Source organism: Mustela erminea, chromosome 12 (genome assembly GCF_009829155.1).
Source record: "Mustela erminea isolate mMusErm1 chromosome 12, mMusErm1.Pri, whole genome shotgun sequence".
Taxonomy (NCBI): Eukaryota; Metazoa; Chordata; class Mammalia; order Carnivora; family Mustelidae; genus Mustela; species Mustela erminea.
In genome coordinates this window covers 36,409,853-36,434,147 of record NC_045625.1, presented here as the reverse complement: position 1 = coordinate 36,434,147, position 24,295 = coordinate 36,409,853, and the positions used below count along the sequence as shown (strand labels likewise).

General features: G+C 38.5%; 1 protein-coding gene and 1 pseudogene across 2 annotated transcripts in view; one reads left to right on the top strand and one right to left on the bottom strand.

The window, feature by feature from the left end:
* Window positions 1–24,295, bottom strand: part of FAM205C (family with sequence similarity 205 member C) — an 86,033-nt gene that overhangs the window by 61,233 nt on the left and 505 nt on the right. The gene's annotated exons all lie outside the window — the stretch shown is intronic.
* LOC116569967 lies at window positions 6,113–6,790 on the top strand (annotated as a pseudogene).

Below are 24,295 nucleotides of genomic sequence, written 5' to 3'. Positions count from 1 at the left end.
TAAAAAATGTTTCTGGGGCTCTGCCATTCTAATCAGATCATATGTTTGCTGCTCAGCTATGTATTCTCTTCCACTGCAATGTATAAGGCTCTCATACTTAGACTTTAACTATTTAATAGCCTTCTGATTCTCATCCCCTGCCAAGTGAGTGTTCATTCAACTTAGCAGTAGCCAACCAACAAGACTGTCTTTGTATGCATTGTTCTCCCATATCTTCTAAATAACTGAATCAAAGCAAAAAAATCAGCACGGTCAATCCTCTTAACCAGGAATCTTTCACAGTGAATTTTTCACTGGCCCACCTCTGTGTATCAGGGACTATTCATACTTCACATATCACCCAGGAGGGAATAATCTTTACCCACTGGGAAACAGGTGAACCATACCCAGAATCCCATCTTACCACCTGTTTTCTTGGGCCACATGTATTGACTGAACTATCTAAGGAGCAGAAGTCAAGTTAAAATTAGATACACAAGAGATCTGTGGTGGGAGCAAGATGAACTCCTGTGAGAGAAAATGGGGAGAGAACCAGAGAAGGGTGAGAGAGCTATCTGACCATGATACAGGTCTGTCCCCTTGTGTAGGAGAGGCAAAAAAAAAAAAAAAGAAAGAAAGAAAAAAGAAAGGTTGGGTAGGAAGAGTCTTAGATAGTCATTCAGTCCAAAGAAAATTTTGGCAATGCCAATGGGAGATCGTTAAGCCAAAGGAACCGGCCGAAGGAGTCCTCTATCTTGCAGTACTGGTCTGCCTTAGTAAAGCTAATGTACTCAGTCATTGGCTAAGAACAGTCAGTGGGAAGTACATCCTTAGTGCAAATGCAGTGGTAGGTTCACAGTGCAGCAGCATGTGAATGGAAGGAGCTATGCAGAGAGAAAAACCAGACCTAAGAGATGACATTTTTAAAGAACCTACAGTCAGCTCTACCCCTAACATTCCAATTACATAAACCTTTGCTTGAATTTGTTTTCCCTTGTTCACATTTCTTTGAATTGGGCTTCTGTCATTTTTTTTAAGATTTTATTTATTTATTTGACAGACAGAGATCACAAGTAGGCAGAGAGGCAGGCAGAGAGAGAGAGGGGGAAGCAGGCTCCCTGCTGAGCAAAGAGCCCAATGTGGGGCTTGATCCCAGGACCCCGGAATCATGACCTGAGCCAAAGGCAGAGGCTTTAACCCACTGAGCCACCCAGGCGCCCCTGATTTGGGCTTCTGTCATTTTTTAAGTGCAAGAGAACTCAGAACATAAAGGAGAGAACTGATTTGATATACAAGTTTGAGGTAATGAAAGGAAGATTAAAAGGAGTCAATGCCAGAATAAGAAAGCCTATATTTCCAAAGTAATAGATAAGCATATACAGTACATAAAAATATATACCATCCCTATTATGTCCAGATGTCTATAGGTATAAGAGAATATTGTTTGTGAAACTTGAATTCCAGCACTGAACAATTTTATAATCTTGGGCAACATAATAACTGATATCTATTAAGTGCATACCTTATGCCAAGCATGACCCTAAGAGCTTTATATACATTACTTTATTTAACCAGTATTTCACAGATGAGGAGAAGACTGTGACTCAGAGATATTAAGAAACCACCTCTGGGGCACCTAGTTGACTCAGTTGGAAGAGAGTGTGACTCTTGATCTTGGCATCATGAGTTTGAGCCCCACATTGGGTGTGGAGAGTACTTAAAAATAAATAAACTAAACCACCAGGCTCAGCCTGGTGGCGGGTATGGGGAGGGCACGTATTAACATGGAGCACTGGGTGTGATGCATAAACAATGAATCTTGGAACACTAAAAAAAATAAACTTTAAAAAAAAGGAACCACTCTCAAGGGCAGATATCTACTAAATGCAGTTTTAGGATCTGAATACAGATCTTTTTGACTCCAGAATCCATGCCCTTTACCAGCATATTATATGGTCTCTCTTGAAGTCAATTTGTGTCTAGACCTGTGGCTAAAATGTTTAAAATTCACAGATGTCCTTTCACTAATATTCATAATCTCTCTACTCACTGGAGTTCTTAAAAACCATGGAATATGGGGCACCTGTGTGGGTCAGTGGGTTAAAGACTGCTTTTGATTCAGGTCATGATCCCAGGGTCCTGGGATCGAGTCCCGCACTGGGCTCTCTGCTTCAGTGGGGGGGCTGCTTTCCCTGCTCTCTCACTCTGTCTATTTGTGATCTCTGTCATATAAATAAATAAATAAAATTTTTTTAAAAACCATGAAATAATTATGAATATCTGTTTTCCAGATAATAAAATTTCTGGCAATATTTAATAACTTAGAGCTAGAATATGGAGCTTCTACTCCACCTGAAGCCTAACACTGACAGTTTCACAGACAGTAGAATTTGATTTGATATAATGGTAATTCTTGTGTAGAGGCATCAGGAGCACAAAGATTTGTAGTTACTTTCTGAGGGATTTATTCTCTTTTCATCAGAATCCCCAGAAGACTGGAAAATATACAGTCACTCTTTCCTTGCCCTTTGCAATCATTTTGTCCAAGATATTTAAAGAAATTTATATCAAATAAAGGAGAAACCAGAAACACAAGAAGGTCTTCCATAGTTAGAGTATAGCTAAGAAAAGACTCTTCCTTTTCTTCTCTGTCTCCAGGATACTTAATATCTAAGTCCTCATTATCACTTATAACCTCAGTGAAAGACATTTTCTGTATTTGAATCCATTAGGCATGTGAAAACCTGGGCTAAGTGTAATATGCTCACCAATTCCCTCTAAAGTGGTCATCTATCATCTTGCTAGATATTGGCAGGACATATCTCGGAATTCCATTACTTCCAATCTGGCTCTTACCACCAGTCCCTCCGCTGAAATTGCTCTTTCCCAGTCCCCAGCAACACCCACATTGCCAAATCCAGTAACTATTTTTTTTAAAAGCTTATTGTTCTGGAACTCAGCAACAATTACTGAGTTGGTCGCCTCCTGCTCTGTTCTCCTGCCTTCCTCTGGCTCCTTGCTCCTTCTGGTCACATTCCCTCCCATTGGGGTCACATTGCCCTTCAGTCTCTTTCAAAGGCTTTCTTCTTTTTCTGGCTCCTTAAAAGAATTTGTCTTTGGTCTCCTTCTATTTCTCTCTATTCCCTCTCCGTGGATGATCTCAACTTTATCCATAGTTTCAAGAAATACCCTGATGACCAGTGATGTGTATTAAGGAGGGCACAGATTGCATGGAGTACTGGGTGTTATGGGCAAACAATGAATCATGGAACACTATATCAAAAACTAATGATATGGGGCACCTGAGGTGCTCAGTGGGTTAAGCCTCTGCCTTCGGTTCAGGTCATGATCCCAGCGTCCTGGGATCGAGCCCCACATTGGGTTCTCTGCTCAGTGGGGACCCTGCTTCCCCCTCCTCTCTCTGCCTGCCTCTCTGCCTACTTGTGATCTCTGTCTGTCAAACAAATAAATAAAATCTTTAAAAAAAACTAATGTGGTGAAAAAATAATTTTCTGTAAATAAAAAAAAAACTAATGATGCACTGTATGGTGACTAACATAATTTTATTTATATATATATGTATATATATACATATATATATATATATAGTCTTAGCTAATATTTCAATAATTTCTTGACCAGTCTACTTAAGCAGTTTAACTCAAACCTCAATCCCTTCTGCTCTATTCTCCACACAGCTTTCAGAATGATCTTTCTAAAATAAAATTAGATCATACCACTCCCGAGCTTAATGACTTCAATGGGTTCACTATAGCCCTGGGATAGTCCAAAACCTAAGTAGGATATAACTGAAACCTCTCCATGCTTTGGCTCCTGCCTACCTATTCTCCAGCCATATCACTCACCACTCACCCACAGGCACTTACTAAATTAGACTGCTAGTCCCTCCACACATACATAACTTCCAACTGTCTACCCTGAGTCACTCCTATTCTTTCATAAAATGTTTATTGACCACTTGATACGTGCCAGGCAATATTCTAGGTACTGGATTCTATGTGATGAATACAAAGACAAAAATCTCTGCCCTCTTGGTGAATTCGATCTCTCTTCAAATGCTAGCTACCTTGAACTGGATGCCTTTCTTCAGACCTTCTATAGAACTGTCCGAATATCTTTATGATACTTTATCACAACATGCCATAATTGTTGATGTACTTGAATGATAGGGAAAATCTAGGTTTTATGAGCCCTAAAGCTTATGTAATTTGGTTGTATGCTTGTATCTGAGGGGGCATCTTTAAGAAAAAATATTACTTATATAATATTGCTAAGCCCTTTCCAGGCAGAGCCTTGGAAGGAGCCTATGCAAATCATTTCATTGTAAATCCACTCCTATTTGCCCATCTTTTCCAAAAGACTATGAACTTTTTGTTTTCTATACCTCCATTTCTATACCTCCATTCTGTGCCATCTCAGAGAGTTATTTCCTCACAAAACTTTGTTTACTGTTTGCCCACAAAGGGTACTACAGAACAAGAATCTTGCCTAGGAGCCCTATCTACCTGTCTTGTCTTAGAGAACTTCCTCTTGAGATAGTGAATTACCAATTCTAACACTTCATCTCAATTCTGCATGCTTTCCTGAAAGTACAAATCCTCTTAGAAGACCACTCTCTGGCTTTCCAGGGGCTTCCAGACACTTCAGTTAGTGCAGTCTATTTCCATAAGGCACAGGACTCCTTAAACCAGATTAATAACTAACTTGTACAAGGGTGTTCCCAACAATCACTAAAAGATTTCAAAACTATTTACAATAGGGGTTGTCACACATACAAAGAGCAGACCCAGAGTCCAGATTTAGAAAAATTCTTTCTGACATTTAAGACTTTCTACTTTTAAGACTTTAAGACTACCTAAATCTACAAATTTCTTGGTCCAGAATCACTTTGGGTTTTTTTTCTGGATATATATACTCTATCCATCCAAACATTTCCTGAACTGCCCACGATCAGAGAATCAAGAGATTTTATTTTTTAAAAGATTTTATTTATTTATTTGACAGACAGAGATCACAAGTAGGCAGAGAGGCAGGCAGGCGGGGAGCAGGCTCCCCGCTGAGCAGAGAGCCCGATGTGGGGCTCAATCCCAGGACCCTGAGATCATGACCCGAGCTGAAGGCAGAGGCTTTAACCCACTGAGCCACCCAGGCACCCCAAATCAAGAGATTTTAGAGTAAGAAGGAACTGAGAGTTTTTTAAAAAATCATATATTAGTATATCTATTATGTGTGAGCCATTGTGAGGAAAACAAAGAAGAGTAACCTATCCTAGGTCTCAAGGAGCATACAAAAAGGTCTTTTCATGCCCAGATTTTTCTACCTATGGTGTTATTTTCCCCTCCTTTATCCATCTCTGAACATTTTATTTTACTGAACTTTAAAACAGTCCCATTATTAAAGTCACATGCTACTGGCAAAAATTACAAATAACTGCAGAAAAACAAGCATACCTATCAACTACTCTCCTAAATATGGTAGACATACTCAAAGAGAGAAAATTACCTTTTTAATACCTTAGAACCAGGCAGTGTATCCTAGAAATTAGCTAAATTTCATTTGCTGGAAACTAAGCAACTGAGCCCTAAGGAATTACTAAGGGCTTCCACAAGCTTCAGTGGCCTCATAGATCTACATCACTGATGAGTTCCATACTGCAAATAATTCAGTTTTGAGGAAAATAAAGAATCTAAAGATATTAAAAATAATACCCACCAAACATTTATGTTTGTGCCTTTGAGGACCCACCACATCTCAGACACTGAAAATAAAACATGATATCTGCCCTTAAGAAACTCACAGGCTAGTAATAAGACAGAAATCCTGCAGATAATAGTACAAAATGGCCAATGATAGAAATGACAGAGATAAGCACAGGGTACTATGTAGATCCAGAAGATGGGTACTAACATAGCTGGTATGGAGGAAATAATATTTGACCTGACTTTTTAAAAAAATGTGTTTCAGAAAGCAAAACTGAGAGGCAAAGTAAGGCAAGGTGCATAGATCTGTCATGTTACCAACGAATCAACAGAAAACAACTTTGGGGATTTCAGTTGCAGAGGCAAAGGCGGCTCCAGTATAAACCCTTAGCCGAGGATCTTGATCTTCTGCTATGGGTGAGCCACAAGTGAGTGCTCTTCCACCCCCCCACCCCAATGCAATACATCAAGGAATATACAGATGAAAATATTCAGGAAGACCTAGTTCCCAAGCCTCCACCTCCAATAAAAGACAGTTATATAATGGATGGCAATCAGTTCCAATGTGATGATCTTATCATCCTCCCTTTAGAATGCCAGGGCATCAAATGGCTTCATCCTATGCAGTTTGATCACAGGAAGGAACTGAGAAAACTCAGTATGTCTATTCTTATTAATTTCATAGATGTCTTAGATATCATGATAAGGAGCCCTGGAAGTATAAAATGAGAAGAGAAACTAGAAGATCTTAAGCTGCTTTTGTACATGTGCATCATCTCATAAATGAACACCAACTCCACCAAGCAAGAGAGACATTGAGAGTCATAATGGAGGTGCAGAAATGTCAACGTCTTAAAACAGCTGAGCGGTTTCAGAAGCATCTGGAACGAGTCATTGAGATGATTCAGAATTGCCTGGCTTCTTTGCCTGATGATCTGCCTCATTCAGAAGCAGGGATGAAAGTAAAAACTAAACCAATGGATACTGATTATAGCAACAATTGTACTGGACAGAATGAACAGCAAAGAGAAAATTCAGGTCATAGGAGAGACCAGATTATAGAGAAAGACAAAATGAATGAAAGACCATAAAGGATGTTACTTTTTCTTTTTGCTTTTCTCTTTATCTTTTCAGTAAATGTCATATATTCATTAATTTGCTCTTGGAGAGTCTTAGAAGAGATATAACTAGAAGTCATGTGGGGCACCTGGGAGGCTCAGTGAGTTAAGCCTCTGCCTTCAGCTCAAGTCATAATCTCAGGGTCCTGGGATCAAACCCCACATCCGGCTCTCTGCTCAGCAGGGAGCCTGCTTCTTTCTCTCTCTGCCTCTCTGCCTACTGGTGATCTCTCTGTCAAATAAATAAATAAAATCTTTAGAAGTCATTTGAATGGCTTGACTCCAGCTTAATCAGTTATGAGGTGTTACAGTCTGTAACTGCATTGTATGGCAAGTGTAGGCAAATGAGTATATATGTATACATTAAGAGTAATCACCTTAAAAAGGAAAGTCCTGCAATTGTGTGAAACATTCCTGGATTTGGAGTTGCAGAAAACATTGAAGATCTCAGTAATAGCAAGCTTTCATCTTTGAAAACTAGATTTGTCATTTGCTTTAAGAATGATAGATAAAGGATATCAAGCTGTATAAATGTGAAATTATAAAATCTTTAGATTTACTTAAAAATTTACTTGATCTCTAAAAATGTAGTATAACATGTTAAAAGAGAGGAAACCTATAGAGTTATAAAACAGCAATTTTATTTTTCCTCTTGACTGCTTCTTAAACACACTATTTCAGCTTCTTGTTCCTACCCTGGATAGGTCTATTAACTTTTTTCCAGTCACTCAGATAATAAATCTTTTGATTACTTTTTGTTACCAAAAAAAAAGAAAGAAAGAAAGAAAGAAAACAACTGTGGCCGATTTAATTAGAAATAGAGTTTATTTTAAAAATGTGCTGTGTAGCTCAGAGAACCCCAGAAAGACTGATGATGCAAGATTAAAAAATAGACAGGAACAAAAAGATGATGCTCAGAGTAAACACAGTCCAAATCATACCAGAGAATGTGTCCAATGAAAGTACTCCTGCTGCCATCATTGAACTCTGGATTCTTTAGTTTAAAATGCCAATGTTGCTGTATTAGATACTGGACGCTGGCACTGAATGGTGGATGCTGATACTAGATAATGGATGTCCAGTGCAAAACACTGCAACCTTCAAAACTCATAAAATTGGTGATTCCTAAACCATACAAAGGAAACTCCAATACTGACAGTTAAAAAAAGAGGCATGGGACAACTGGATGATTCAGTTGGTAAAGGACTGATTCTTGATCCCAGCGTTGTAGGTTCAAGCCCCACTCTGAGTGCAGAAATTGCTAAAAAATAAAATCTTTAAAAAAAAAAAAGAGGCACTATTGCAGCAATCTAAGAAGATGAGAAAGCAAGAGAAAATACATAGCTAAAATTTTTTAAAGCTTCCCTATGACCCTGCAATTGCACTCCTGGGTATTTACCCCAAAGATACAGATGTCGTGAAAAGAAGGGCCATCTGTACCCCAATGTTTATAGCAGCAATGGCCACGGTCGCCAAACTATGGAAAGAACCAAGATGCCTTTCAACGGACGAATGGATAAGGAAGATGTGGTCCATATACACTATGGAGTATTATGCCTCCATCAGAAAGGATGAATACCCAACTTTTGTAGCAACATGGACGGGACTGGAAGAGATTATGCTGAGTGAAATAAGTCAAGCAGAGAGAGTCAATTATCATATGGTTTCACTTATTTGTGGAGCATAACAAATATCATGGAGGACAAGGGGTGTTAGAGAGGAGAAGGGAGTTGAGGGAAATGGAGGTGAATGAGAGACTAGGGACTCTGAAAAACAATCTGAGGGGTTTGAAGTGGTAGGGGGGTGGGAGGTTGGGGTACCAGGTGGTGGGTATTATAGAGGGCACGGATTGCATGGAGCACTGGGTGTGGTGAAAAAATAATGAATACTGTTTTTCTGAAAGTAAATAAATTAACTTAATTTTTAAAAAAGCTTGTATTAGAAAAGAATAATCACAAATCAATAACTTTAGGCTTTAATCTTGAGAAAATAGGAAAAGATGAATAAACCAAATGCTAAGCTAGCTGTGGGACACCTGGGGGGCTCAGTGGATTAAGCAGCTGCCTTGGTTCAGGTCATGATTCCAGCGTCCTGGGATCTGAGCCCTTCATCAGGCTCCTTGTTCAGCAGGGAGCCTATTTCTCCCTCTGTCTGCTCTGCCTGCCACTCCCCTGCTTGTGTCTCTCCCTCTCTCTGATAAATAAATAAAATCTTTTTAAAATAAAATAAATTTTTAAAAAAGAATACTGCTAATAGATTTTGTGATACTTAACCTTGTTATGTAATGTGGAAACTTTAATTTCCTTTTTCATCTCCACTCTTCTTTACTTTCCCTAGGTGGAAAAGTGATTTTATTTTTTTACATTTTGCATTTTTCCATGCATTTATTTTTTTGTATTTTCCTGAGTATTAGTAATATACAAGTGCAAAAAGAATATACATCAACATAAAAGAGCTCTATGTTTTTTCTACCTACTTATTTTTTACATTTTCCAAAAGCACATACAATACTGTTACAATTTAAGAATGATTAATTGTGGGAGCACCTGGTGGCTCAGTGGGTTAAAGCCTCTGCCTTTGGCTTAGGTCATGATCTCAGGGTCATGGGATCAAGCCCCGCATCAGGCTCTCTGCTCAGCGGAGAGCCTGCTTCCCCCCACCCCCCCGCCTTCCTCTCTGCCTACTTGTGATCTCTGTCTGTCAAATAAATAAATAAAATCTTTAAAATAGGGCGCCTGGGTGGCTCAGTGGGTTGAGCGACTGCCTTCAGCTCAGGTCATGATCCCGGACTTCCAGGTTCGAGTCCCGCATCGGGCTCCCAACTCCTTGGGGAGCCTGCTTCTCCCTGTGACCTTCTCCTCTCTGATGCTCTCTCTCACTCATTCTCTCTCAAATAAATAAATAAAATCTTTAAAAAAAATCTTTAAAATAAAATAAATAAATAAATGCTAAGCTAGCAGGAAATAAAAAACAATAAAAATCAATGAAATAGAAAAAAAACAATGAAGGAAATCAATAAAGACAAAAGTTGGTTCTTTGGGGGGGTTTTGGTGTTTTTTAAAAAGATTTTACTTATTTATTTGACAGAGAGAGGGTTCACAAGTAAGCCAAGAGGCAGGCAAAGACAGAGGGGGAAGCAGGCTCCCCGCTGAACAGAAAGCCTGATGCCGGGTCTCAATCCCAGGACCCTGAGATCATGACCTGAGCCGAAGACAGAGGCTTAATTCACTGAGCCACACAGGTGCCCTTGGTTCTTTGTTTTTTGTTGTTGTTGTTGTTGTTTAAAGATTTAAATCTTAGAGAAATTAAAGGGTTATAAAAGAAATGGTATTGACAAATTTATGCCAATAATTTGGACAACTTATATAAAATAGATGAAGTTCTAAAAAGATACAAATTACCAAAACTAACTTGCAAAGAAATGGAAAATCCAACTAGACCCATAAAAATAAAGAAAGTGAGGGGTGCCTGGGTGGCTCAGTGGGTTAAAGCCTCTGCCTTCGGCTCAGGTCATGATCCCAGGGTCCTGGGATCGAGACCCACATCAGGCTTTCTACTTGGCAAGGAGCCTGCTTCCCCTTCTCTCTCCCTCTGCCTGCCTCTCTGCCTACTTGTGATCTCTGCCTGTCAAATAAATAAATAAATAAATAATCTTAAAAAAAAAAAAAAAAGAAAGTGAATTAATAATTTAAAATATCTCCACAAATAAAATCCGAGGCCCACATAATTTCAGTGGTGAATTCTATCAAAATTTCAAGAATGTGTAATACCAATCTCTCACAAACTCTTTGGAAAATAGCAAATGAAGAAACACTTCTCAACTTACTCTTCTAGGTTAATATTACCAAATACAAATGTTGGACAAAAACATAAAAAGAAAAATATTATAAACCAAATGCTTCATGAATACAGACACAAAAATCCTCAACAAAATAACAGGAAATTGAATCTAGCAAAATATAAAATGGATTAAACAATATGATCAAATGGAATTTATCCCAGGAATACAAGTCTGATTTAACATATAAAAAACAACTAGTGCAATACATCGTGGTAATTTAATAAAGGACAAAAACTATATGATCACCTTAATAGGTACAGAAAAACCATTCAACAAGCTCCAACAGCAATTCGTGAGAAAAAAATTTTCCTTTTTTTAATTAGTCAGAGTTTATTGTGTGCATAAAAATAGTTTGCAATTGGGAGCTCTCAGACTAACATGTACTGAGACTCAAAGGTATACTGTTATAAGATACCTTAAATAGTGCGAATGGAGAGGTTGTTTATTATTTTCAGTGATTTATTTTATTAGAGTTTTCCTAATGATTGAGGGTTGGTTAGAAGTGATCACCTCATTCCAGTTTGGGGGAACAATTTGAATTTTATCTATGATTTTCAGAGGTATATACAAGAAGAAGCCCGAGGTAGCTTTCCCTTGTTTTGCAGAATAAGCTAAGGTTGGATACAGTAATTTTCCTAATAGCATAATCAAAGTTATCTATTGTCATTATTCTAAAATCTAAAAATAGATAGGATAGAAGTCCTATCTTGATCATGAGTCAAACCAAACTGCGTGATTATAAAGTGAGTCTAGAACATGCTCTAAATTAGGTTCAGTACCTTTAAGGTTTTCTATGCATAAGGACGATTGCTAGCAATGAAGTCTGAGTGCTTATGGGGCATCCTTTGGCTTCCAAGCTTCCTTCTAGTATCAGATTAATGGGTATAAGTATTAGTTGAGTGGCCAAGGGATGGATACCATTCTTTTTTGTAAAGCCGTTTTCCTGTCATCCAAGCATGTAGAGGAGCTGGTTTTAATATTAACTGAAAATCTTCCTAAGCATTTAAGTGGCTCCATAACCAACAATCATTTTGATTAATAAAGAAGGGTATGCATATACACTATGGAGTATTATGCCTCCATGAGAAAGGATGAATACCCAACTTTTGTAGCAACATGGATGGGACTGGAAGAGATTATGCTGAGTGAAATAAGTCAAGCAGAGAGAATCAATTATCATATGGTTTCACTTATTTGTGGAGCACAACAAATAGCATGGAGGACAAGGGGAGTTAGAGAGGAGAAGGGAGTTGAGGGAAATTGGAAGGGGAGGTGAACCATGAGAGACTGTGGACTCTGAAAAACAATCTGAGGGTTTTGAAGGGGCGGAGGGGGCGTGGGAGGTCAGGGTACCAGGTGGTGGGTATTATAGAGGGCACGGATTGCGTGGAGCATTGGGTGTGGTGCAAAAACAATGAATACTGTTATGCTGAAAATAAATTTAAAAAAATTTTTTAAAAAGGGGTATGCATTGAGTGATAGGCCTTGAGTAGAGAAAATAACAGAAAAAGAAAAATGAGTATGAAAGTTTTGTGTTAGTTTGTAAAAGAGTAATAACACAATAACTGTTATAAAAATGAGTTCTGGAGAAAAGGCGATCTAATAGAATCTTGTTCAGTGGTCTTTGGTGTAACCTTTCTGCTTTGCCTTATTGTCTGCTTTGTGGGAAGTTTTTTTCTTTCCCGGAAAATCCTTAATTTAAAGTTTGTCATAGATTTAGAAGTCCAATAGTTGAGGAATAAGGAGAATTCTCTTTAACTGAGAGACATGACCCAAGTAATTTAACTGCTGTGTGAAAAGAGAACCTCATAGAGCCCTTTTCATCAAGGTACAAGTACTGTTGTGTAAAAAAATTCAACTCGGAAGACAAGAGAATTTCCTTAACCTAATAACATTTATGAAAAACCCATAGCTAACATTATACCTATGGAGATTATGAAGTACTGAGTGATTTCCCCCTAAAATCAAAGCAAGGCGATGATGTCTGCACTCACCATTGCTATGTAACATTCTGCTGGAGATTCTAGCCAGTACAACTAGGCAAGAAAAAGGAATAAGAGGCATCCATGTTAGAAAGGAAGAAGTAAAACTATCTTTATTCATAGATAACATGATCTTGTGAGTAAAAAATCCTTAAAGAATCAAAAACAAACAAAAAATTAGTTTTGAATGAGTTAAGTTCATGAGATTCGAGATCAATACACAAAAAAGAAATTTCATTTCTAAATATCACCACTCAATCATCCACAAATAAAATTAAGAAAATAACTCTTAAGAATTTAACAAAAGGGACAAACCATAAGTGACTCTTAATCTCACAAAACAAACTGAGGGTTGCTGGGGGGAGGGGGTTTGGGAGAGGGGGGGTGGGGTTATGGACATTGGGGAGGGTATGTGCTATGGTGAGTGCTGTGAAGTGTGTATATCTGGCGATTCACAGACCTGTACCCCTGGGGATAAAAATATATTATATGTTTATAAAAAATAAAAATAAATAAATAAATACTTATTTAATGTAAAAAAAAAAAGAATTTAATAAAAGGGGTACCTGGGTGGCTCAGTGGGTTAAAGCCTCTGCCTTCAGCTCAGGTCAGGATCCCAGGGTGCTAGGATCGAGTCCGCATTGGGCTCTCTGCTCAGCAGGGAGCCTGCTTCCTCCTCTCTCTGCCTGCCTCTCTACCTACTTGTGATCTCTGTCTGTCAAATAAATAAAAAAATTTTTTTTAATAATTTAATAAAAGAAATACAAGAATTATACACAGGAAACTATGAACTACTGCTAAGAAAAAGAGCTAAATAAATTGAGAGACATTTCATGTTCATAGATTAGAAAATGAAATATTATTAAATAGCAATTCTTTCCAAATCTATCTATAGATTCAATGCAATCACTATTAAAATACAAGCTGTCTTTATTACAGAAATTGACAAGTTGATACTAAGTTTTTTTTATTGTGACCAGACTTATTTAGTGATCTGAATGATTTTTTTAAATTTACTTTTTTAAATTTATTTTTTATTTATTTTCAGCATAACAGTATTCATTATTTTTGCACCACACCCAGTGCTCCATGCAATCTGTGCCCTCTCTAATACCCACCACCTGGTTTCCCCAACATCCCACCCACCCCCGCCACTTCAAACCCCTCAGATTGTTTTTCAGAGTGCATAGTCTCTCATGGTTCACCTCCCCTTCCAATTTCCCCCAACTCCCTTGTCCTCTCTAACTCCCCATGTCCTCCATGCTAAGTTTTATGTGAAAAGTCAAAGGACCCAAAATAGAAAAAACAATTTTGAAGAACAAACTTATATTTTCTGATTTCAAAACTAACATGAAGCTATAGTAATCAAGACAGCATGATACTAGTGTAAAAACAGCTATATAGATCAATAAAAGATAATTGATAGTCCATAAATAAATGGCTAAATTGCCAGAAACTTCTTGAATTAATCCAAATGTCCATCTGCTGGTGAATGGATAAACAAAAAACATGTCATCCATACAATGGACTTACTAGGAGGCAATAAAAAGGAAAGCAGTGATACATGTTACAACATAGATGAACCTCAGAAACATGCTACACTTAAATATCCAGGTGCAAGAGGCCATATATTATATAATTACATTTATACCAAATGTCCAGAAAAAGTAAATCTATGCAGACAGAAAGTAGATTCATGGATGACTGGGGTTAGGAAAAGAGGAGTAACTACATGGGTAAGAGGGGTATTTCTGTGATGGTAAAACTATTCTAAAACTGAACTGTGGTGATGGTTACAAAACTCTATAAATGTACTAAAAATCATGAATTGTACACATAAGTGGATTCAGGTATATAAATTAATTCTTTTTTTTAAGATTTTATTTATTTATTTGACAGAGAGATCACAAGTAGGCAGAGAGGCAGACAGAGAGAGAGAGGAGGAAGCAGGCTCCCCGCCGAGCAGAGAGCCTGACACGATCCCAGAACCCTAGGACCATGACCTGAGCCGAAGGCAGAGGCTCAACCCACTGAGCCACCCAGGTGCCCCTATAAATTAATTCTTAATAAAGGAGTTAAAAACAATTGCTGAATCACTGAATAAGGTACATGGAGAGGAAGAGATCTAAATCTACATATCAAAAAAAGGAAAAAAAATTACTAAAGATAAATGTTGGGGGGGTCCTGGGATCAAGCCCCGAGTCAGGCTCTCTGCTCAGCGGGGAGCCCACTTCCTCCTCTCTCTCTCTCTCTGCCTGCCTCTTTGCCTACTTGTGATCTGTCTGTCAAATAAATAAATAAAATCTTTAAAAAAAAGAAAATACAACATATCAAAACTTGAAGATACTTGTGTTAATAAAGAAGAATGTTCTGAAATTAAACAGTGGTGACCATTACACAACAATGTGACTATAAGACCACTGAACTGCATTTTTTAAAGGTGGGTTTATGGTATGTGAATTATATCTCAATTTAAAATCATAAAAGAAAGAAAAAAATGTCTCAAAACAAAAATCTAAGTTTCCACCTTAAACTAAAACTAGAAGAACAAACTAAACCCAAAGAAAACAAAAGAAAGAGAATAATAAAGGTAAGAGCAGTTAAAAAAAAAAGATTTTATTTATATATTTGAGGGAGAGAGATAAAGAAAGCACACAACCAGGGAGAGGGGCAGAAAGAGAGAAGCAGGCTCCCAGCAGGGAGCCCAACATGGGACTCAATTCTAGGACCCTGGAATCATGACCTCAGCAGAAGGCAGATGCTTAACTGACTGAGCCACCCAGGTACCCCAAGAGCAGTTTTACAGTAAAATTATAAATAAAAAAAAGAGGAAAATCAATGAAAACAAAAGCTGATTCTTTGAAATGATAATAAAATTGACAAACCTCTAGCCAGACAGACCAAGAGTGGGGGAAAGGACACATATTACTAATATTGGAAAAAAAATAGGGCACCTGGATGGCTCAGTCAGTTAAGTATCTGCCTTCAGCTCAGGTCATGATCCCGGGGTCTTGGGACAGAGTCCTGCATCAGGCTCCCTGCTTAGCGGGGAGTCTGCTTCTCCTTCTACCCCTTCCGCCTGCTCATGATCTTTCTCTCTCTCTCTCTCTCTCTCTCTCTTAGTCTCAGATACACAAATTAAATCTTTTTTTAACAAAGGAAATAAAATAAGGGACACCATTACAGATCCTACAGATGTTAAAAGGATAATGAAGAAACATCATGAATAGCTACATGCCCATTGTATTAGTTTTCTACTGCTGTTTAACAAATAACCCCAAACTTAGTAGCTTAAAACAACACATTTATTACACATTTATTAACTTACACTTTCTGTGGGTTAAGAGTTCAAACTTGATTTAGCTGGATGCTGTTTATGGTCTCATAAGGTTGTAATCAAGATGTTGGCTGGGCTGTGTTTTCCTATGAGGGTATGACTGGCATAGTAGGCAGAATAATGGTTCTCCTAAGATGCCAATGCCCTTATTTCCAGAACCTGTGAATAAGTTACCTTATGTAGCAAATGGGCTTTGCAGATGTGACTAAATTAAGATTCTTTTTTTTTAAAGATTTTATCTATTTATTTGACAGACAGATATCACAAGTAGGCAGAGAGGCAGGCAGAGAGAGAGAGAGAGGGAAGGAGGCTCCCTGCTGAGCAGAGAGCCCGATGCGGGACTCGATCCCAGGACCCTGAGATCATGACCTGAGCCGAAGGCAATGGCTTAACCCACTGAGCCACCCAGGCGCCCCTAAATTAAGATTCTTTTTTTTTTAAGATTTTATTTATTTATTTGTCAGAGAGAGAGCAAGCGAGAGCAAGCACAGGCAGACAGAGTGGAAGGCAGAGTCAGAGGAAGAAGCAGGCTCCCTGCGGAGCAAGGAGCCCGACGTGGGACTCGATCCCAGGATGCTGGGATCATGACCTGAGCCGAAGGCAGCTGCTTAACCAACTGAGCCACCCAGGCGTCCCCTAAATTAAGATTCTTAAAATGGGAGATTTTTCTGGATTATCTAGGTGGGTTCAATGTAAATACAAAGGTCCTTATAAGAGAAATAGGCAGGCAGGCAAGTCAGAGAAGAAAATGTGACAATGGAAAAAGTCAAGGTGATATGATGTGAGAAAAATGTAACGTGCCACTGCTGGTTTGGAAGACAGAAGAAGGGGCCACAAGCCAGAGAATACAGGTGGCCTCTAGAAACTGGAAAAGACAAGGAATGGATTCTTTTTTTTTTTTTTTAGTCTTTAAAGATATCACTTATTCATTTGACAGAGGGAGAGATCACAAGTAGGCAGAGCAGCAGGCAGAGAGAGAGGGGGAAGCAGGTTCCCTGCTGAGCAGAGAGCCCATTGTGGGGCTCAGTCCCAGGACACTGAAATCATGACCTGAGCTAAAGGCAGAGGCTTAACCCACTGAGCCACCCAGGTACCCCTAGGAATGAATTCTTCCCCAGAACCTCCAGAAGGAATACAGGTCTGTTGCCACCTTGATCTCTGGTCCCATATACTCATTTAGGACTTCTGACCTTCAAAATTATGAGATAATAAATTTGTGGTTTTTTTAAAGCCACTAAGTTTGTGGAAATTTGTTACAGCAGCAATAAGAAACTAGTATCATTAAGAAAGAATAAACTTGGGCACTCTCTGCTCAGCAGGGAGCCTGCTTCCTTCTCTCTTTCTCTGCCTGCTGTTCTGCCTACTTGTGATCTCTTTCTGTCAAATAAATAAATACGATCTTTAAAAAAAAATGTTAAATGGAGAGTGCTTGGGTGACTCAGTCTGTTAAGCATCTGCCTTTGGCTGAGGTCAAGGCCCAAGTCAGTCTCCCTGCTCAGCGGGGAGTCTGCTTCTCCCTCTCTCTCTGCTCCTCCTCCCCCATTGTGCTCACACGTGTTCTCTCTCTTTCTCTCTCTCTCAAATAAATAAAGATAATCTTTTTTTAAAATGTTAAATGGATGGCAAATAAGCACAGGAAAAAAAGTTCAGCATCATTAGTCATTATAAAATCTAATAAAATCAATGAGATACCAATATATACTTATAATGGTTAAAACAAAACAAAAACCTGATGATACCAAATACTGGAGAGGATGCAGAACAACTGGAGCACTCATACATTGCTGATGAGAATGCAAAAAGATACACCCATTTTGGAAAACACTTTGTAAGTTCCTTACAAAGTCAAACATATACTTACCATACCACCCAGCAATCATACATCTTGGTATTTGCACAAGTGAAATGAAAACGTACCACACAAAAACCTGTAAGTAAATATTTCTAGTGACTTCATTCATAATCACCAAAAACTAGAAACAGCCCTAATGTCCCTCAACTGACTGGCTGAAACATAAGGGAAAGAAATGGAAAGAAAAGAACCACCAAGATGCAGGAAGAACAGGGACCAATCAATACAGTCTTGGGGTCACAGCAGCAACAGTGGGTGGGCCTTCTCTTCAGGACACCCACTAACTCAAGTCTATCAGTTCCTAAGCTCTGTGACACTTGGTTCTTTTGTTTTGATTTTGGGTTTTGTTTAATTGTGAGGAAATTCACATAACACAAATTTAACCATTTTAAGAGAACAATTTAGTGATATACAGTACATTCACAATACATAGAATGAGAGAAATATTTACAAATCAAATATATAATAACAATCTAGTATCTGGGTGCCTGGGTGACTCAGTGGGTTAAGCCACTGCCTTCGGCTCAGGTCATGATCTCAGGGTTCTGGGATCGAGTCCCGCATTGGGCTCTCTGCTCAGCAGGGAGCCTGCTTCCTCCTCTCTCTCTCTGCCTCCTTCTCTGCCTACTTGTGATCTCTCTCTGTCAAGTAAATAAAATAAAATCTTTTAAAAAAAATCTAGTATCCAAAATATTAGTATCCAGAATATTAGTTCTTACAACTCAACAACAACAAAAAGCAAACAAAAATTGGGCAAATAAATTGAATAGGCATTTCTCTGAAGATGACCTATGAATGGCAAACAAGCACATGAAAAACATGTTCAACACCACCCTGAGCGGGTGGCTCAGTCAGTTAAGTGGCTGCCTTCTGCTCAGGTCATGACCCCAGGGTGCTGGGATCGAGATGCGCATCAAGCTCCCTGCTCAGCAGAGACCCTGCTTCTCCCTGTCCCTCTGCCTGCCACTCTGCCACTTGTGCTCTCTCTCTCTAGCAAATAAATAAAATCTTAAGAAAAAAACAACAACACCCTGAGGTACCACTTACATCCACTAAAATGTCTAAAACAAGAAAAAAAATTTAACAGGTGTTTGTGAAGGTATAGAAAAATGGAATTTTCGTAGAATTCTGGTGGGAATGTAAAATGGTTCAGCCACCATGGAAAACAGTTTGCCAATTCCTCAAATAGTTAAACATAGAATTACCGTGTATTGCTTGGTTCTGAATTTCAAATTTGGGAGAAACTATAACAGCACCAATTTAAGTTGGGTGTCTACCTCTGGATCAACTCACAGCAACCAGGGAGTGAGTTGCTTAAGTCTGAGAAGGCCACTGGGATTTTATCCTTGTGCTCTAGAGCCACACACAGCAAAGGGAAACTGTGTGCTAGGTAGCCCCAAGAGATGTGTACTGTAAGCAAAAAGGGTGCACCTTCCACTGGAGGTCACCATCAGAATATGAAAAGCACAAAATAGGATTCAGTGGCATTCTGATTAATTTTTCCCCTCACAGTTTTCTCAATATCCCAACAGATTTTTGTCTAAGGCCTAAGAGAGAATACACTCATTCTCACGTTTATATTTTTAAAATTTTGTTTGAACTGGGGTGCCTGGGTGGTGCAGTGAGTTAAGCATCTGGCTCCTGGTTTCCACTCAGGTGGTGATCCCAGGGCTGTGAGATTGAGCCCCCCATTAAGCTCCGCCCTCCTCAAGGAGTCTACTTGAGATTCTCTCTTTCCCTGCCCCTCCTGCTTGTGCTCTCTCTCTCAGATAAATAAATAAATCTTAAAAAAAAAAAAGTAACGTTTTGTTTGAACTACCGACAGAAGATCATGTGCACTTCTGTTCAGTCCTTTATCTAAAAGAAGACACTTCTAGAGGCACCTGGGTGGCCCAGTCAATTGAGCTTCAGCCTTCAGCTCAGGTCATGATCCCAGAGTTCTGGGATCAAGCCCCACATCAGGCTTCCTGTCCCTGCTGCTTCCCCTGCTTGTACTCTCTCTCTGTCATATAAATAAATAAAATTTTTAAATAAATAAATAAAAGATAACACTTCTAAATGCTTGGGGTGGTCTTTAATATGCAACTAACTACCTGCTCAAAAACTTGTATGTGCTCCGTATTACCTACCATATTAAAACATCTAACTATTTAGAGTTCTTTATCAAATAGCCTTTCTCTGCCTTTCCAAACTCCTTATTTATTAAACATTTGTTGAAGGGCACCAGGGTGGCTCAGTCTGTTAAGCATCTGACTTTGACTCAGGTCATGATCTCAGGATCTTGGGATCGAACTTTGTGTCAAGTTCTGCATTCCACAGGGATTCTGTTTGTCCCTCTGCCCTTCTCCCTCCTCATACACACTCTCTCTCAAATAAATAAATAATATCTTTTTAAAAAAATTTGTTGAATATACAATGACCTCTACTTTCCAGACACTAACATGGATATGCTGACCATATCTGTCAATCTTAATGACAAGAACTTCTGGGCATAATGGCATCAAATTTCTGAACTCAGACCATCCCAGAAGATTTGTGGCATGTGTTTGTCATAATTAAAAGACAAGGAAAAAAATAGCTGAAAACACAATCTCTATCTTGCAAGAGCAATTCTGTGTGGTACAGACTACTCTCCAGCAATCTTTGACCCAGTCTTGTCAGAGTCCTGGCTGCCCCAGATATACCTTGTTCCCTCACACCCTGAATTTTATATATAAATATATATATATATGAATTGTATAATTATATGAGATATGATAATTATATCTCATATATTAATTATATAATTATATGAGATATGATAACATATAATTATATGAGAATTATATAAATTCTCATACTGTTTAAAACACTTAAATATCAACAATAACTTAAATAAAAATTATATATATATAATTGAAGTACTGCTGACATATTAGTTTCTGATGCACCACATAGTGATTTGACAATTCTATACATTACTCAGTGCTTGCCACAATAAATGTAGTTGCCCTCTATCACCATACAATGTTATTACAGTATTAGTGACTATATTCCCATGCTACACTTTTTTTTTAAATTTATTTATTTGTCAGAGACAGAGGGAGAGAGAGCAAGTGAGCACAGGCAGACAGAGAGGCAGGCAGAGGCAGAGGGAGAAGCAGGCTCCCTGCCGAGCAAGGAGCCCGATGCGGGACTCGATCCCAGAACCCTGGGATCATGACCTGAGCCGAAGGCAGCTGCTTAACCAACTGAGCCACCCAGGCGTCCCCCCATGCTACACTTTTTAATCTGCATTATTTATTCATTACTGGAAATGTGTACCTCTTAATCCCTTTCACCTATTTTACTCATCTGCCTATCCACCTCCCCTCTGGCAACCACCAGTTTGTTCTCTGTATTTACAAGTTTGTTTTTGTTTATCGTTTCTTCAATCATTTTGTTTTTTAGATTCCACATATGAGTGAAATCATAATGTATTTGTCTTTCTCTGTCTGACTTACTTCACTTAACATAGTACCCTCTAATTACATCCATGTTGTCACAAATGACAAGATTTCATTCTTTTTTGTGGCTGAACAATATTCATGTGTATGTGTGTGTGCGTGTGTGTGTGTGTGTATACATATACTACACCTTCTTTATCCATTTATCTACCAATGGGCACTTGGATTGCCTCCATTTTTGGTTATTGTGAATAATGCTGCAATAAATACAGTGGGCATATATATCTTTTTAAATTAGTGTTTTTGTTTTCTTGGGGAAAATACCCAGCGGCAGAATTACTGGATCATATGGTATTTCTATTTCTAACTTTTTGAGGCGCCTCCCTACTATTTTCCAAGTGGTTGTACCAATATACATTCCCACCAACAGTTTGAGCGTTCCCTTTTCTCTACATCCTTGCCAACATTTGTTATTTCTTGTCTTTTGGACACTAGTCAGTTTGACTGGTATGAGGTGATAGCTCAAAGAACCTGGACCACTTTCTTACACCACACACAAAAATAAACTCAAAATGTATTAAAGATCTAAGTGTGAGACCTGAAACCATCAAAGTCCTAAAAGAAAATAGGCAGTAATCTCTTGGACATTAGTCTTAGCAACATATTTATGGGTATGTCTTCCCAGGCAAGAGAAACAAAGCAAAAATAAACTATTGGGACTGCACCAAAATAAAAGCTTTTGCACAAAGGAAGCCATCAACAACATAAAAAGGCAACCACTGACTGGGAGAAGATATTTGCAAATGATATATCCGAAAGGCTTAATATCTAAGATCTATAAAGGACTTGTAGAACACCCCAATAATAATAATAGTAATCTGATTTACAATGGGCAGAGGACTTGAATAGACATTTTTCCAAAGAAGACAGACAGAAGGCCAACAGACACATGAAAAGATGTTTAACATCACTAATTATCAGTGGAATGCAAACCACCTTACTTCTTTTGCTATTTCTTTGACCTTGAAATCTTATCTTGAGCATCATCATTCTATTCTGTGCCCCTCACTAGGAGAGATAAGGTAAACCAACTTCAAAATGTTTGTACTTACTAACCTCTCCATACTCAGAACAATTCTTACGGTAAAAAGTTGTCTTTTGAGTGCCTGGTGGCTCAATTGGTTAAGCCACTGCCTTTGGCTCAGGTCATGATCCCGGAGTCCAGGGATGAAGTCCCACATCAGGCTCCCAGCTCTGTGGGGAGTCTGCTTCTCCCTCTAACCTTCTCCCCTCTCATGCTCTCTCTCTCTCTGAAATAAATAAAATCTTTTTTAAAATAAGTTGTCTTCTCTGAACATGAGAACTTTGCATGTAATTTTTAAGAAATAAGGGAATTTGAAAAATTCTCATACTGTTTAAAACACTTAAATATCAACAATAACTTAAATAACAATTATGTGTTTTCCTTAACCCAAGTTCCTCTCTTCGTGAAGTAATCTGTCTCTCTCATCCTTGGAATTCCCATTGCATTTCATTCCTTTATTGAGCACAAATCATTTTCTGTTTTATATTATGGTTCTCTGTCAATGCTTGCTTCCTCTGTGAGATTCAACTCCTTGAGGGAAAGTACTGTTTCTTTTTTTTTTTTTTAAGATTTTATTTGTTTATTTGACAGACAGAGATCACAAGTAGACAGAGAGGCAGGCAGAGAGAGAGAGGGAGGCAGGCTCCCTGCTGAACAGAGAGCCTGACGCAGGACTCCATCCCAGGACCCTGAGATCATGACCTGAGCCGAAGGCAGTGGCTTAACCCACTGAGCCACCCAGGCACCCCGAAAGTACTGTTTCTTAATCCTATTTGCACCCCTTCCAGTTCTCAGCACAGTGTCTGACATACTATAAGTGCACAATACACATTTTTTTTTTAATGAAGGAAAGAATTAACCACCAGAGATTTATACGGTGATATTATCATAGTCTTTTCTTCCATATATATCCTGTCAAACAGCCTGGAAATAAAACACTTACTGAAAAGAGTTCAGAGAATTGTATCTGTGAAACTGTTTATATGATGTAATTCTAAAGAAGGTTAGGGGCCTCCAAGCTAATAGAAAGCTGTCTGTTCTTTTGTGTTACTTTCACAAGCAGGGAGGAGGGAGAGGAGGGATAGTGGTTCCTGAGCAATAAGTACTAATTTTAAAATTCCATATATAAGTGTTAATATCCTTTTTTTTTCCTCAATGGCAGTACAGTAAAATAGGAACTGGAAGTCTGAAGTCAGAATTTAAGGATTTCAATCTCAACCTCCACCATGTATTAGCTATGTGACCTTAAGCAAATTGTTTAACTTCTCTGCGTTTCATTTTCATCACTAGCAAAATGTAGTCCCTCAAAAGAATGGTATAAAAATTCACGACTTCGGGGCGCCTGGGTGGCTCAGTGGGTTAAAGCCTCTGCCTTCCACTCAGGCTATGATCCCAAGATCCTGGGATGGAGCCCCGCATCAGGCTCTCTGCTCAGCAGGGAGCGGGCTTCCTCCTCTCTCTCTGCCTGCCTCTCTGCCTACTTGTGATCTGTCAAATAAATAAACAAAATCTTTAAAAAAAAATTCACCACTTAATATATTTTTTTAGAATAAAAGTTTTTAGGATAATACCTGGTACTTTGTTTGCAAGTAACAGCATACAATACCAGTGCTCATTACTTCAAGTGATGAATCACTAAATTCTACCTCTGAAACGAATACAGTATCTGTTAATTAAATTGAATTTTTAAAAAGTGACAGCAACATGTAGTACTATATTGATCTTATATCCCCTATTGGCAGTCCCAGGATGGTAAGACTAAAATGAGTTTCCTTTTTTTTTTTAATCCCCTAGTACCTGCCTGGTACACGGTGTAACAAATACTAGAGGCTCAAAAAATGATGTGAATTGTATTTGAGATACGTATTTAAATGCACAAGAAAATGAAGGTATGTTAAAAATGTAAGCGAAATTACAAAGGGTTCTTGCATTTCATTTGCATATCTTCAGTTATTTC